The 15,397-nt window shown below is 36.5% G+C and overlaps 1 protein-coding gene across 5 annotated transcripts in view; it reads right to left on the bottom strand.

The window, feature by feature from the left end:
* The window catches only part of TET2 (tet methylcytosine dioxygenase 2), a 134,237-nt gene that overhangs the window by 71,812 nt on the left and 47,028 nt on the right, over window positions 1–15,397 (bottom strand). The window lies entirely within an intron of this gene.

Genomic DNA, 15,397 nt, shown 5'->3' with positions numbered 1-15,397 from the left:
GCAAGAATATACAATGGAGAAAAGACAGTCTCTTCAATAAATGGTGCTGTGGAAACTGGACAGCTACATGTAAAAGAATGAAATTAGAACATTCTCTAACACCATATACAAAAACAAACTCAAAATGGATTAAAGATCTAAATGTAAGACCAGATACTATAAAACTTCTAGAGGAAAACAAAGGCAGAACACACTTTGTTATAAATCACAGCAATATTATTTTGGATCTGTCTCCTAGAGTAATGGAAACAAAAGCAAAAATAAACAAATGGGATCAAATTAAACTTAAGAGCTTCTGCACAGCAAAGGAAATCATAAGCAAAATTAAAAGACAACTTAGGGAATGGGAGAAAATATTTGCAAATGATGTTACTGACAGGGACTAATTTCCTCCAAAAGATACAAACAACTCATACAGCTCAGTATTTAAAAAACAAGCTGGGGGGCTTCCCTGGTGGTGCAGTGGTTGAGAGTCTGCCTGCCGATGCAGGGGACACGGGTTCGTGCCCCGGTCTGGGAGGATCCCACATGCCGCGGAGCGGCTGGGCCCATGAACCATGGCCACTGGGCCTGTGCGTCCGGAGCCTGTGCTCTGCAGCGGGAGAGGCCACAGCAGTGAGAGACCCACGTGCCACAAAAAAAAAAAAAAAAAGCAAAAACAAAACAAAACAAAACAAAAAACAAGCTGGGCAGAAGACCTAAACAGACACTTCTCCAAAGAAGACATACAGATGGCCAAGAGGCACATGAAAAGATGCTCAATATCACTAATTATCAGAGCAATGCAAATCAAAACTACAATGAGGTATCACCTGACATCAGTTAGAATGACCATCATTAAAAAGTCTACAAATAATAAATGCTGGAGAGGGTGTGGAAAAAAGGGAACTCTCCTATACAGTTGGTGAGAATGTAAATTGGTGTAGCCACTATGGAGAACAGTATGGAGCTTCCTTAAAAAGCTAAAATACGTTACCATATGAACCAGCAATCCCACTCCCAGGCATATATCCAGAGAAAACTAATTTGAAAAGATACATGCACTCCAATATTCATTGCAGCATTATTTATAATAGCCAAGATGTGGAAGCAACCTAAGTATCCACTGACAGATGAATGGATAAAGAAGATGTGGTACATATATACAATGGAATATTACTCAGCGATAAAAAGGAACAAAACTGGGTCATTTGTAGAGACGTGGATGGATCTAGAGACTGTCATACAGAGTGAAGTAAGTCAGAAAGAGCAAAAGAAATATCGTATATCAACGCATATATGTGGAACCTAGAAAAATGGTACAGATGAACCGGTTTGCAGGGCAGAAATAGACAGAGATGTAGAGAACAAACATATGGACACCAAGAGGGGAAAGCGGCGGGGTGAGGGGGGTGGTGTGATGAATTGGGAGACTGGGATTGACATATATACACTAACATGTATAAAATGGATAACTAATAAGAACCTGCTGTATAAAAAAAATAATAAAATTCTAAAATTAAAAAATAATAATAAATAAATACATTTATCTCTACTTAAAAAAAAAAAGATTCTTACCCCTGAGGAAGAGAGTTTCTTTAAACATCCTAAGGAAACAGTGTGATTAGTTTTCTAATAGATTATATGCAACATGCTTTGGAGACACAGAAAAGAAAGGGGCTAAGTTTACCTCAAGGAGTTGGGATGACTTCACAGAGGTTGTATATTCCTTATTATATCGAAAACTTAAATCTTGCCAAGGACATTTCCTCAACATCCTTAATCATGGTTCTGACTCTTTTTGGTATTACCTACTGCTCAGCACCATCAGTAGTGTAATTAAGAGCTAAGGTATATGTGCTTCCCAAAGCCAGGCACTCCCTTCTTTGTGATGAAAATGGCCTTTCTCGGACACAAGCACATTCAATTCCCAACTGTTCACAGTGTTGTTCAGGATGTTTTTAAAAACTGGAAATACAATTATTTTCCAGTAAATCCAAAGCCTAAAACCCTCTCCTACCACTCCTTTCTGGACAATCATCTCCCAAACAAATCTGCTATTTTGTGTATTCTGGTGAAATTATATAAGACAAATAAGAATGTATATGGTCTACGTAAGAATGGAAGTAGTTCTTAACTTAGTATAGCATAATCATATGGAACTATTTTTATCCCTTAAACTTATATAAAATGTTTCAAAGTAACTAACTGGATATTGATAGATAGCACTTTTCCAACTCTCCTCATTTAATAAGTCAATGATAATCATTATTCATCCACCAAACATTTATTACCTAACATGTGCCAAGCACAGTGTTAGGAATCCTAATAGGATAGGAATAAGAGGGAAGTCCAAGTACTTCGTGAGCTCAAACTCCATTAGGTCATTTTCAGCTTACATGGATGACTATGAAATTCAAATGTTTTCACTTACATTTCTTAAGACATTGAAAAATACTTGGCCAGGTATCCCACTGTATTTGATACTTTTACTTACTCATGTTCTGTTTTGTTTCAGAAAATGTTTGTATTTACTATTTTCATTTTGCCTGCTATAGTTAACCGTTCCATGTCTTCACAATAAAATCTTTATGGCGTTAACCTAGTATCTGCTACTTTGTTGACAGCAACCCTATTACAAAACTGTGGACCCCAAAGAGAAAGTGCTCTTCAATAAATTACAAATGATAATAATAAAAACCCAAGCCTTGTTATAAAAAGTAAGAGAATATGGTTCAAAATAAGGGCTTAATGTGGCCATTCATTAAAGTTATGATGTTACTAAAAATATTAAATGTTATTTAGAAGAGGCCAAAAAACTACTGCCTTTGAGAAAACCAGAATTTCAGAGAAGAAAAATACTAAGGTAACTGAAAACAATGAGTAATTTAAAAATCTGTCCTGTAATTTCTTTAAGAATAATATAGTAGTTTATGGAAAAGATTAAAAAAAACAAAGTACGAATTACAGATTTTTTTTTATAGAGGTAGTCTGTAGCAGTGGGTAGAGAACCACTATGCGTTCAGAGAACTTGAGAGGCAGCGGTGCCAAGTAATTCATCGCTCCACGCTGAAGCAGTCACCTCGCCTCCCAGAAGACTCAGGCTGCTCAAAGGCAAGGGCTAGGAAAACAGAATTAATCATTTGATTTTCATATTAGTTTCAGCATCAGCTATCCATTAAGTAAGATTAATATATGTTATGTATCCACAGTTTTTGCAAGCTTTCTGTAAAAATGAAGTTTGAAGAGATAGCTATGTAGGGACTTATTCATTTATATTTATGAGTCAGGGAACCAGTTTACTGGACATTTACAAAAGGTCAAGGAAGAAAGAAGTTGGGGGTGGATGTTATCTCACAAAATATGCAGTAAATTCTATGGTCACATAAATCTGGAGGGCAGGAGATGGTAATCTATAAATTCTGGATGAAGATGCCCTGTTAATGATAGCATATTTAACTATATTGGCAGGAATTCAACTCTAGCCCCAACTTGGAGGTGACCTTCCATTGCTTTATAGTTTGCTTTGTAAAATCCGTAAGTAGTTCTAAAACCCTCTCAGGGAAATGAAGTTCTTCTTAAAAAAAGCTCACAAATAAGAAATACCCCCACTTTAAGTGCCTGGTTTAAATACTGTCAACTGATAATTTTATTTACTAAAAGCTACTGAGCACTACAATGGGAACAAAAATAAGCATTGCACCAATGCACCCACAATTTATCATTTAAAAAACACCTTTTTGCCTCATATCTATTGTGTTGTTTACTGTCAATGAATGAAAATATAGTATTAAGACTTTCCATAACATTTTTAGGAAATACTTTACATTAAACAATAGGGCAAATAAGATGTATAAGTGTGACCACTTCAATAGGAAAATATTTCTTCTCAATTACGTATTTGAAGGGAAAATGGTGCCTTTTTTGAGGAAGAGATAATTTTATTTTCAAGGGCAGTTCATCCAACTTTTAAAAATATATCAAATATAATGTTCTAAATTAAACTCTTGATTTGCAAGTAGTTAAATGATTCAGCTAAATAATTGAATTTAAAGAAGAATTTAATTCTTCTCACTCTCCTGGGGTAGAAGGATTCAACAACAAAGATCTTAATCATAGTATTATTCAGTGTCTCAAGTTATAATTATCTCATGAACATAAAACTTAGAGCCTGAACATAAAACAAAACATAAGCAACTGAGTAAAGTCAAACTTCCTTTTCATTTTGGTGAAAAGTATGACCTACGTATTATATATTTATATTCATATCAGACACGTGGTTTCTGACCTACTGACCAGCAGGAAGCAGTGTGTCCAGACAGGGAGGAAAATGGAAAATGGTTAAAGAGTAGGAGGGAGGAAATGAGAATTAAGTGGAAAGGTAATTAGGGGTTGAATGAACATATAACAAGTAGAGACACAGCAGATCTTTTAAATTAATATACCTTTTTCTACATTCACAAAATAAAACTCTTGAAGGAATTTTCAAAATAGAAATAACTGATGAACTGAGGCTCAGAGAAACAACAGTGGAAGTTTAAAGCTTACTTTTTTTTTCCCCGATGTCCTCTAAAAACAAATTCACAGGTTTTCATATCAATGTCCACTGTGCTATCATTCTGACCTTTGTATTCTAATGTGACTTAAACCAAACCACCTTGGGTTTAAATGATCTATTATCAAGAGTATTATCTGCTATACCTGATAAACTAGCTAAATGGAAAATCAGTCTACCAATGCGTCAAAGATGATAAATACATTACCTGCAGAACCAACAGGAAAGTGTTTTCTCTCTCCTTCAGTAAAGGCAAAAGTAACCACAAATTCAGGAGTGAGACAATTGCTTCTACATGTTCAAGCCTACCTTCTAATATGGGGTCCCCAATCCCCGGGCCGCACAGCAGGAGGTGAGCGGTGGACGAGTGAGCAAAGCTTCATCATCTGCCGCTCCCCATCGCTCCCCATCACTTGCATTACCACCTGAACCACCCCCCACCACCCCATCAGTGGAAAAATTGTCTTCCACGAAACTGGTCCCTGGCGCCAAAAAGGTTGGGGACCGCTGTTCTAATACACCCTTAAGTTCATGGTTCATCACTGTGTCCAACTCACTTAAAATGATTCCAATAAGGCCTGCCAGTTCAGAGTTGCCTCCCCTTTTGGGGGAGGAGGGTAGAGTGAATCTTAATCTTCTTCAGCTGCCTATCTTGATTCAGAACCTCCAGTCCATGGGAACCATATAATTATACCACCAGTTGTAAATATAAAAAGCTAGCTTTTAAAGTTTTAAAAGTATGGTGTTATGTAATGAAAGTAGATTCTTTTCTCCTATCAAGTAAGATGTACAATGCCTCTACTTTCCAGAGGAGAAAGTTAAAAACAGAGAAAATAAAGGACATCACAAATGAGAGTTGTTCTAAGTTTTAGGTAAGACTTAAAAAATATATATAGGGGCTTCCCTGGTGGTGCAGTGGTTAAGAATCTGCCTGCCAATGTAGGGGACACAGGTTCGATCACTGGTCTGGGAAGATACCACATGCCATGAAGCAACAAAGCCCGTGCAACACAACTACTGAGCCCGCGGGCCACAACTACTGAAGCCCATTCGCCTAGAGCCCGTGCTCCGCAACGAGAAGCTACCGCAATGAGAAGCCCGTGCACTGCAATGAAGAGTAGCCCCCGCTCGCCCAACTAGAGAAAGTTTGCACGTAGCAACAAAGACCCAATGCAGCCAAAAATAAATTAAATAAATAAACTTATTAAAAATATATATATATATATACACACACACACATAAATATATATGACTTGTTCTCTCAATGATCATCCAATTTTTAAAAAGAAATTTTATCAACATTATAATCAGTAATATCAAAGAAAACAGAGGTCATGCTTATAAAAGTTACAGAGAAAATGAAAGAGAAAGCAGAAACGTAAATAGAATAAAAAATAAATAGAATGAAAAAAGATTTTCATAAACTTGCCTAGGCTTAAAGGAGGGACTAAAAATAACAAGATGCAATTTACTAAATTAAATGTTAAATTTTTCAACATTGATTTAGAAAATCACAGTCCCAAAGTAAGGATGAAAGGGATTTGGTTTATCAGCTGCTTCTGTGAAAAAAGAAGACAAGTTACACTGCAACTTTAATGTGTGGCCTTGTGGCAAGAAAGCCAAGTGTGCTTTGAGGCCATATTAATGGATGTGAAGTGTCCAGAAAACTAGGAGACGTATGATGACCTGATCACAACTATTTAAAATACCGAACACCAAACTTTAATATTTAAAGGACCAGTACATAACACAGGGATCCAACATTCTTCAACAAATGCTGATTTTACCTTAACAGGATACGAAACAGTTAGAACATTCCAAAAATGTACTCAATTACTGCATTCCCATTAGAAAAATCCAATCTAGAATAGTCTTTTGTAGAAAGGTAGTAAAGAAGATTCCAGCACGGCATGAAAAGGGAATAATTTTTTTTTTAAGTTTTAAAATATATAACTTTTCTTCAGTTATAGCAATTATCTAAACATTTATTTTCTCATAAAATATGGAAACTGCCCCTTTTAACTCCTGGCCACTTTTCTCCCCATATCTCCCCCTTCTGCTTTCGTTACAGCCCTCAATAAACATTTGAAGTAGGCATTTTATGATATATTCCAGTGGTATGACACATATTAATGAAGAGAAGTACCTTCTACAGCATTAATAAAATTTAAACTAAGTTTTAAAAAATACTTTGATATTAAGTAATCTTCTTTTCTATAGGATTACAACCCCTTCACTCAATCAAAGCATATTATTTATTTAATACTTACTATGCACTAGGCATTCAGATGTGCTTTCCTCCCTTGCTACTGCAGGAAAATTACTAACTGAATAATCATTATACTAGTTTCTATTTTTAAAATGTCTTAAAAAGACTCATTTTGAGAAGGTAGAACTTTTGAAAAAATGGAAAGGGACAACTAAAATACAAAAAAAAATAAAAATTAAACCCCACCTATCTCTTAACTTTAAAAAAGTATATAACAACAAAACAAAAAGACAACCTACAGATGGGAGAAGATATTTGCAAATGATGCTACCGACAATGGACTAATTTCCAAAATATACAAACAGCTTATACAGCTTAATATATTAAAAAAAATCAAAGACAACTTATGGAATGGGAGAAAATATTTGCAAACAATGTTACTGACAGGGATTAATTTCCTCCAAAATATACAAATAGCTCATACAGCTCAGTATCAAAAATTAATTAATTAATTAATTAAAAACTGGGCAGAAGACTTAAATAGACATTTCTCCAAAGAAGACATACAGATGGCCAAGAGGCACATGAAAAGATGCTCAACATCACTAATCATCAGAGAAATGCAAATCAAAACTACAATGAGGTATCACCTGACATCAGTCATAATGACCATCATTAAAAAGTCTACAAATAATAAATGCTGGAGCAGGTGTGGAGAAAAGGGAACCCTCCTACACTGTTCGTGGGAGTATAAATTGGTGTAGCCACTATGAAGAACAGTATGGAGCTTCCTTGAAGCTAAAAGTGGTTTTACCATATAAACCAGCAATCCCAATCCTGGGCATGTAGCCAGAGAAAACTCTACTTCCACAAGATACATGCATCCCAATGTTCATTTTCTTTTTTAAATGGGAAAACAATCGTTTTGTTTGTTTTTTAACATCTTTATTGGAGTATAATTGCTTTACAATGTAGTGTCAGTTGTATAACAAAGTGAATCAGCTATATGTATACATATATCCCCATATCTCCTCCCTCTTGTGCCTCCCTCCCACCCTCCCTATCCCACCCCTGTAGGTGGTCATAAAGCACTGAGCTGATCTCCCTGTGCTATGCAGCTGCTTCCCACTAGCTATCTATTTTACATTTGGTAGTGTATATATGTCAATGCTACTCCTTCACTTCGTCCCAGCTTACCCTTCCCCCTCCCCGTGTCCTCAAGTCCATTCTCTACCTGTGTCTTTATTTCTGTCCTGCCCCTAGGTTCATCAGAACCATTTTTTTTAGATTCCATATATATGAGTAGAGTCTGTCATACAGAGTGAAGTAAGTCAGAAAGAGAAAAACAAACACATCCTAATGTTCATTGCAGCACTATTTACAATAGCCAAGATGTGGAAGCAACCTAAGTATTCATCAACAGATGAATGGATAAAGAAAATGTGGTACATATTGGGTTGGCCAAAGAGTTCGTTTGGTTTTATGTAAAAATAAAAGACACATTTTTCATTTTCACCAAGAATTTTATTGAACACTGTATTCACTAACCCAAGAAACTTTTTGGCTATCCCAATATATACAATGGAATACTACTTAGCTATAAAAAAAAGGAATGAAATAATGCCATTTGCAGCAACATGGATGGACCTAGAGATTGAGAAAGACAAATATATGTGATATCTTGTGGAATCTAAAAAAATGACACAAATGAACTTATTTACAAAACAGAAATAGACTCACAGACATAGAAAACAAACTTATGCTTACCAAAGGGGAAGGGGGGGTGATAAGTTAGAAATTTGGGATTAACAGATATACACAACTATATATAAAATAAACAAGGACCTACTGTATAGCACAGGGGATTATATTCAATATCTTCTAATAACCTATACTGGAAAAGAATTTGAAAAATAATATATATATATTATATATTGTGTGTTTGTGAATCACTTTGCTGTACACCTGAAACTAACACATTATCAATTAACTATACTTCAAATTTTTTTTTTTTTTTTGTGGTACGTGGGCCTCTCACTGTTGTGGCCTCTCCCATTGCGGAGCACAGGTTCCGGACGGGCAGGCTCAGCGGCCATGGCTCACGGGCCCAGCTGCTCCGCAGCATGTGGGATCTTCTTGGACCGGGGCACGAACCCGTGTCCCCTGCATCGGCAGGCGGACTCTCAACCACTGCACCACCAGGGAAGCCCAACTATACTTCAAATTTTAAAATGTTTTTTTAAATGGTATGAAACTGAATAAAGGAAAGAAATCTTTTTGAGACCATCTGGTTTTATACTTCAAAGAAATATATATATCAAAAGGCTAAACATTTTTTTGTTCTAAATGAAATACATTTAAAAATCCAAAGTATTCAATCCTGCATTTGATGCGGGAAGTTTATTTACCCTCCTCTGAAGCTATGGATTTTAATAATCACGTCACTGTTTGGTTAGGGAACCTGGAGCTCAGAGGTCTTTCCTGAAATGCTCTCTAGAGATGCAGCATATCGATTTAGCCCTGTAAGCTTGCATACACTCCCAGCTATGTCCTCATAACATTGCAAGGCACCTAGGCAGCACTGCCAAACACATGGCTTCCCACAAGAGCCTACATTCTAAAGTACACTGACCAATCTTTCTCCTTTCACCTGAGAGTGAAAAACAGAACAAAACAAAAAACTGCTAGGTCAGAAAATCTATCGTCAACTAAACTTTCTGGAATTTTCTAAACATTTCCTGCATTCATGTCTCAACAAACAAGGTCTTGAGTGTGTTTATTCATTAAAATTATCACCCAATAGACACCATATATTATCCATAACAGCTTTCAAATTTCTCTTCCTACAGTGAAGCATTTATGTTCACCAATACTACTGGAATTAGAATATCCTTAAAGTCTCCCAAAACAGCCAACAAAAGCACAAATCCCAATTGTAATCAATTTATTTTCGGTAGGACACTTTAGGGAAAAAATATATAAGCATCAAATATTACTTTTACAAATGTTAGTTACAACTGAGTATCTGAGATTCAAGCTCTGAAACAAGGTAATTTTGTATACAAGATTACCATGTCTAGACACTGTAAGTTCCAACTTCTTACCCTCTCAGTTCCTCTCACACCCCACCCCCACTTAATGGGCAGGTGCTGAATCTATTTTAAGAAGGAGCCAGAGGGGACAAGGAAGAACAGAAGATATGATCACAAAGTGAATTCCTTCTTTTGAAGAGTGTGATTAAGTGCCTACTACGTAACCAAACACTGTGCAAGACGTTAGGAATGGAAGATAAGATACAGCCTTTGTCCTGTCCGAGGGATTTCAGAGAAGACAGGCACACAGGACTACAGAAAGTGTGATGTTTGAGGGACAATAAATGCCACAAATATGAGGTTTTGCTGATGAGAAACCTGAGCTGGGGCTCTACGGCAAAAGGACATTTAACCAGGAGAGGAACAAGTACAAAGACTTGAATGTGTGAAATATAATGTTATGTTCAAGGCCTATAGTTAGGAAGAATTATACCACACAATCCGAGGGACAGTCAATATGGTGACAAGGAGGTTGAAGAGTAATCAAGAGCCAGATCAGGAATATTAAATACAGAGTTTGATCTACTTCCTATAGGTCAATGGTTTTCCAAACTGAGTTCTTTAGATAGCAAGAGTTCACAGAGCTGTTCAGGGCCACACTGGCTGAAAAGGGGGTAGGTAGGTGGCCCTATGAGTCCCCACATTGTATCCATTTCTGCACTGACCAGATGAACTTCATTTTAATTGCAAAAACTTTGCAAGGAAGGTGGGGTAGGGGGTGGTGCTTCCACTGCTTTAACAAAGTTCAACAATAGGTATCCATCAGAGGGTATTAAGAAGGGAGTATACATGGTTATATTTGCATTTAAGAATGAGCACACTAGAGCACTTTAAGTTGACCAGCAGGTGGAAAAAAGAATAAAAGAACAGAAGCAGAGGGAACAATTAGGAAATGATTAATTCATGGAGAAAGGAAATTAAGAGTGGTAAGAAAAAGTAGAGGTGTGGACAAGCTGGATTTGGGGGTGTGGGTGGAAAAGAAAGTGGTAGAAGTTCCTGCCCAACAAGTTCAACGTTCTCAATGAAGTAAGAAGCAAGCTGGCTGGAAGAATTTAAGGAAAGATGGGTGTGTACATGTGCAAGTGGGGGGGGGGCATTCAAGATCTGGAAAAGACGGCCAAGGTTGTTTTTTGTTTGTTTATTTTATTTATTTATTTATTTTTTTGGCTGCACTGCGTGGCACGTGGGATCTTAGTTCCCTGACCAGGGATTGAACCCATGTCCCCTGCAGTGGAAGCGCAGAATCTTAAGCACTGGACTGCCAGAGAAGTCCCTTGTTTTTGCTTTATAAAGTCCCTTTAAAACCACCACTAAGATTCAAGGACTGTATGTGTTCTTGGTTGAAAATTACAAAATTGTTATACACATATACAACATTAACTATATGGTCATAGATTCTCCCAGAAACCCATTACTTGTTCTCTTAATCTTTTCAACATTAAAAAAGCCAAGAGAACAAATTAATTTCACACTTTGAGGAAAAGGTTTGGTTAGAGTAACATCTGTAACGATGGGTAAACATTTCTAGTGCCTTTAGTTGCACTGCAACTTTCTTTCAGAACACAAAGTGTTTTCACCAAGACTCTTTCATTTATGCTTAAAATATCCTATGAGATCAATAGAGGCAACTGATGCTTCACCTTTTGATAGGGAAACTGAAACACAAGAATGGTGAAAATAACTTTCATAGGGTGCAGTCTATTTTAGCATGGCTGACTCGTTCCAAACTCAAATATGTGTCATATGTGGACAGGCACTGATGCCAAAAGTGTTAATAGTGTTATTTGTGAATTTAGGGACTGCCAAAGTTCTCAGCAGAGTCCCATGAGAACGTCAATAGTCTTCTATAATTCACTCTCTTGGGACATAGAGACCATGAGACCAATCTGGGCCTTATATGCATATAAGACAAGATACCACAGGTAACAAAGATTTTGCTTTCATATGGTTCAGTCATGACTTGTATTATAATGAGGCATGTATAATGGCGAGAGTAAAGAAATGTATAAAGAAAGAATTGTAGCACTGTTGTTAATAGAAAAATAAAATTTTCTCTTTTAAGTATACTTCTAATAATTTAGAAAATGACATTTTATTAAAATTTTCTCTTTTAAGTATACTTCTAATAATTTAGAAAATTACATTTTATTAAAAATAAGAAAATATTTAATAACAAATAGATGGGTAGAAAAAATAATAGTTTGAAGGGTGCAGTTTGAAGAGCACTGCCTTGGATGATCTCTAGGGTCTTTTTTTTGTTTAAAGTCTTATGACTCAAAGGATAAATTAATCAGGCTTGATAGAACAATGACGATGGATTTCAGTTTATAAGACTGGCCTATAAGGAAGGGATAATTGAAGTCTTAATTTTAAAATGTAGGTGGTGATTTAAATTTGAGAAGGCAAAAGGCATTTTCCTTCTGAAAAATAAACAGAAAATAGGTACAATGATAGAAATAACTGTTCCATCTCAAACTACTGAAGACACAGAAAGATGACATTTAAAATCAGGAAACATTGGGCTTCCCTGGTGGCACAGTGGTTGAGAGTCCGCCTGCCGATGCAGGAAACACGGGTTTGTGCCCCGGTCCGGGAAGATCCCACGTGCCACGGAGCAGCTGGGCCCGTGAGCCATGGTCGCTGAGCCTGCGCGTCCGGAGCCTGTGCTCCACAATGGGAGAGGCCACAACAGTGAGAGGCCCGCGTACCACAAAAAAAAAAAAAAAAAATCAGGAAACATCAATAATCACTATAGGTGGGAGAATCTAAGCATATAGAATGACCCTCTTCCAGTTTTACCAATGCTTCTTTGACCCTTTCTAAACAACTTAGATCTGTTTCATAAGAGAGGGTAAAAATGTCCACATTAATTAGAAAAATGGCTATAAGACAGTGTGAATGGGCAAATCCAAAACTTCTAACTCTATTCTCCCCAAGCAATCTGGCAAAATACAAATCAGTAATATTTCCTACAGATGGCATGGGGAGCAGGGGATGGGGAGCTGTCAATATGGAGATGTGGAGCTAGTCCAGGTTCTGCCAATAACTAATGACATGAACTTAGGGAAGTCATGTATCACTTCTGGGTACCCTATTTCCTATAATTTCCTATAATGCCAACACTTCATTGGTCAATTTAAAACTTGAAAAATCTGACATTTCTTCTTAATCTCCTATGTGCTATTAGCAGTTAAATCATCATTTTTCTTTAAAACATATCAAATCTCTCTTCCCTTTTCTGCCTTATCTTTATTATCATAATCCATGTTCTCAACCTCACTCCGAAATTCCTCCAACAACCTCCACCATCTCCCTACTTTTCTCAACTTGTCAAAATAATAATATCGCTAGAGACCCGAATTAACCTCGTTACTTACCTCCTCCAGTTTTTCCTCAATATGTGTACAATGGCATGTAATAATCTTTAGACTGGCTTTAGGGTTTTATAAAAATTGACCTCACCTACTTTTCCATCTCCTTTCCCACTACTTGCCAACTCTGTACAAGGTTGCCTGCCCTCAACCCTTTCCTAGTGCACCCCTTGCCCTTAAAGCCAACATCCTTATTTTATTCTATCTCATGCTGTTTCTCCTCCACTTCTGTCACTGGGATGTCATTCCTTATTGTTTATTTGTTTTATGGCTGATGGTGTGAGGCTACATGATTGTGAACTGTATAAAAATAACTTCAGAACTTTTTCTTTGGAGTTTTTTTTTTTCTTTCAGCTTCATTGAGGTATAATGACAAATAAAACTAAAATATATAAGGTATACAATAGGATGATTTGATATATACACTGTGAAAGAATTCCCCCCATCAAGTTAATTACTGCATCCATCACTTGACACATTTAGGTTTTTTTTTGTTAAATTGTTTTGGTTTTGTTTTTTGGTGAGAACATTTAGGTTGTGCTCTCTTAGCAAATTTTAATTATACAACACAGTATTGTCAACTATAGTCATCATGTTATATATTAGATTTTCAGACTTTATTCATCTTATAACTGAAGGTTTGTACCCTTTTACCAACTATCCAAATTCTTCCTCTCCTTCAAGATCCAGACCACAAGCTGCCCCCTTCCTTCATGAAGTCTTCTCTACCTGTTTTAGTCTAGATGGGCCTTGCCATTCTTTGAACTTCCAAAGTTCTTATCTGTATCACTCACTTGGGTACCTGGGTAAATGTTTATTGGTGATATGTGGTCAAGCTGTACACGATGTTCTGATTCTCTTTGAATCACTCTGAAAAAACTACTCTAGGGCTTTGTAGTATATTTCTCATCTACCTGAAATGCTCTTCCCCCGTGTAACTTTATGGTATGCGTGTATTCCTTTTTCATGTTTTTACTTAAAAAATAATTTTATCCTGAGGTCTTTTCTGACTACTCTATCTTCAATTATTAACTCACCACGCCTCCAATTTCCTTTTTCTACCAAAAGTTTTATGCTTAGCACTTCTTGGTATTCTACCTACCATGTACTTTTATTTATGTCTGTCTCCCACTCTATAAATAAGAGAGACTTTGTTTTCCTCATTAATGCATCCCAGTTCCTAAAGAGTGCCTGGTAGTTGACAGGTGGTCAAGAAATACTTTTGGAATGAATTCATTATTAAAAAACAAAAAGCAAGATTAGTAACAGTGATTAATAATAATAAACAAACGCTAATATAAAATTGAGAACTTATTATGTGCTATGCCCTGCACGCATTATCCATATAACATTACATAATTCCATTATTATTTAACTCTGACATATTTTCCTCCTTGCCAAATAAAACAAGGCTTAAAGAGGTTAAATACTGTTCCCAAGAACACACAGCTAATAGACATTATTAAAAATGAGCCCCCGGCGTATTTAGTACTGAAAATAAGTCCCTGGCTGAGCTTATCCAACTGTAAAAAACTAAATACAAAATTAGATTCTTTTTTGGATATGAGGGAAGAACTCCTTCGGTAGTCACTTGAAAATCTTTTTTTTTTTTTTAATAACAGCTGATATTTTGATTTCCTGTCCTCTTTTCTTGTTGGTAATTTATCTTATACTCTTCCCTAAATTTTACTCTTCCTTACTCACCCTTCACCACCAAGAAGAGAAAATCTTCTGACTAATGTTATGACTTCACTAAAGAGATAACAATTCTATCTTAAAAATGTATCTCAGTTCTCATGTTAAGGCCAAGTACAGAATGAGTAGCCACAGTCCCCACAGTGAGAGGTAAAGCAACCACTAAGGCAGGAGGGGAAAAGCAAAGAATGCTTTATTCATAATTACCTAAGATTTTCCAGCATGAGAGGGGAAAGAGGAAGTCTATTTTCAGTGACAATGATTACTCTAAAAACATTAACATGTAAGGGGAAAATTTTCGTTCTGAGAGTTACTACTGTGCTGAGATCTCTTTCCCTTACACAGTGACTTAAAATTCCCGGGGCAGAGAGGTAATCTAGGCAGATGCACTTGCCCTGTGTCTTGAAAATGGCAACATCCAGGGATCATGGGAGTTTAACTGAGGACACACTGGAAAGGATTTCTCAGCACCAGGTCAGTCTCTAAGAAGTATCAA

Source organism: Orcinus orca, chromosome 4, assembly GCF_937001465.1.
Source record: "Orcinus orca chromosome 4, mOrcOrc1.1, whole genome shotgun sequence".
Taxonomy (NCBI): Eukaryota; Metazoa; Chordata; class Mammalia; order Artiodactyla; family Delphinidae; genus Orcinus; species Orcinus orca.
Note: the sequence above shows the minus strand (reverse complement) of the source record. Positions and strands in the feature narration are given on the sequence as shown.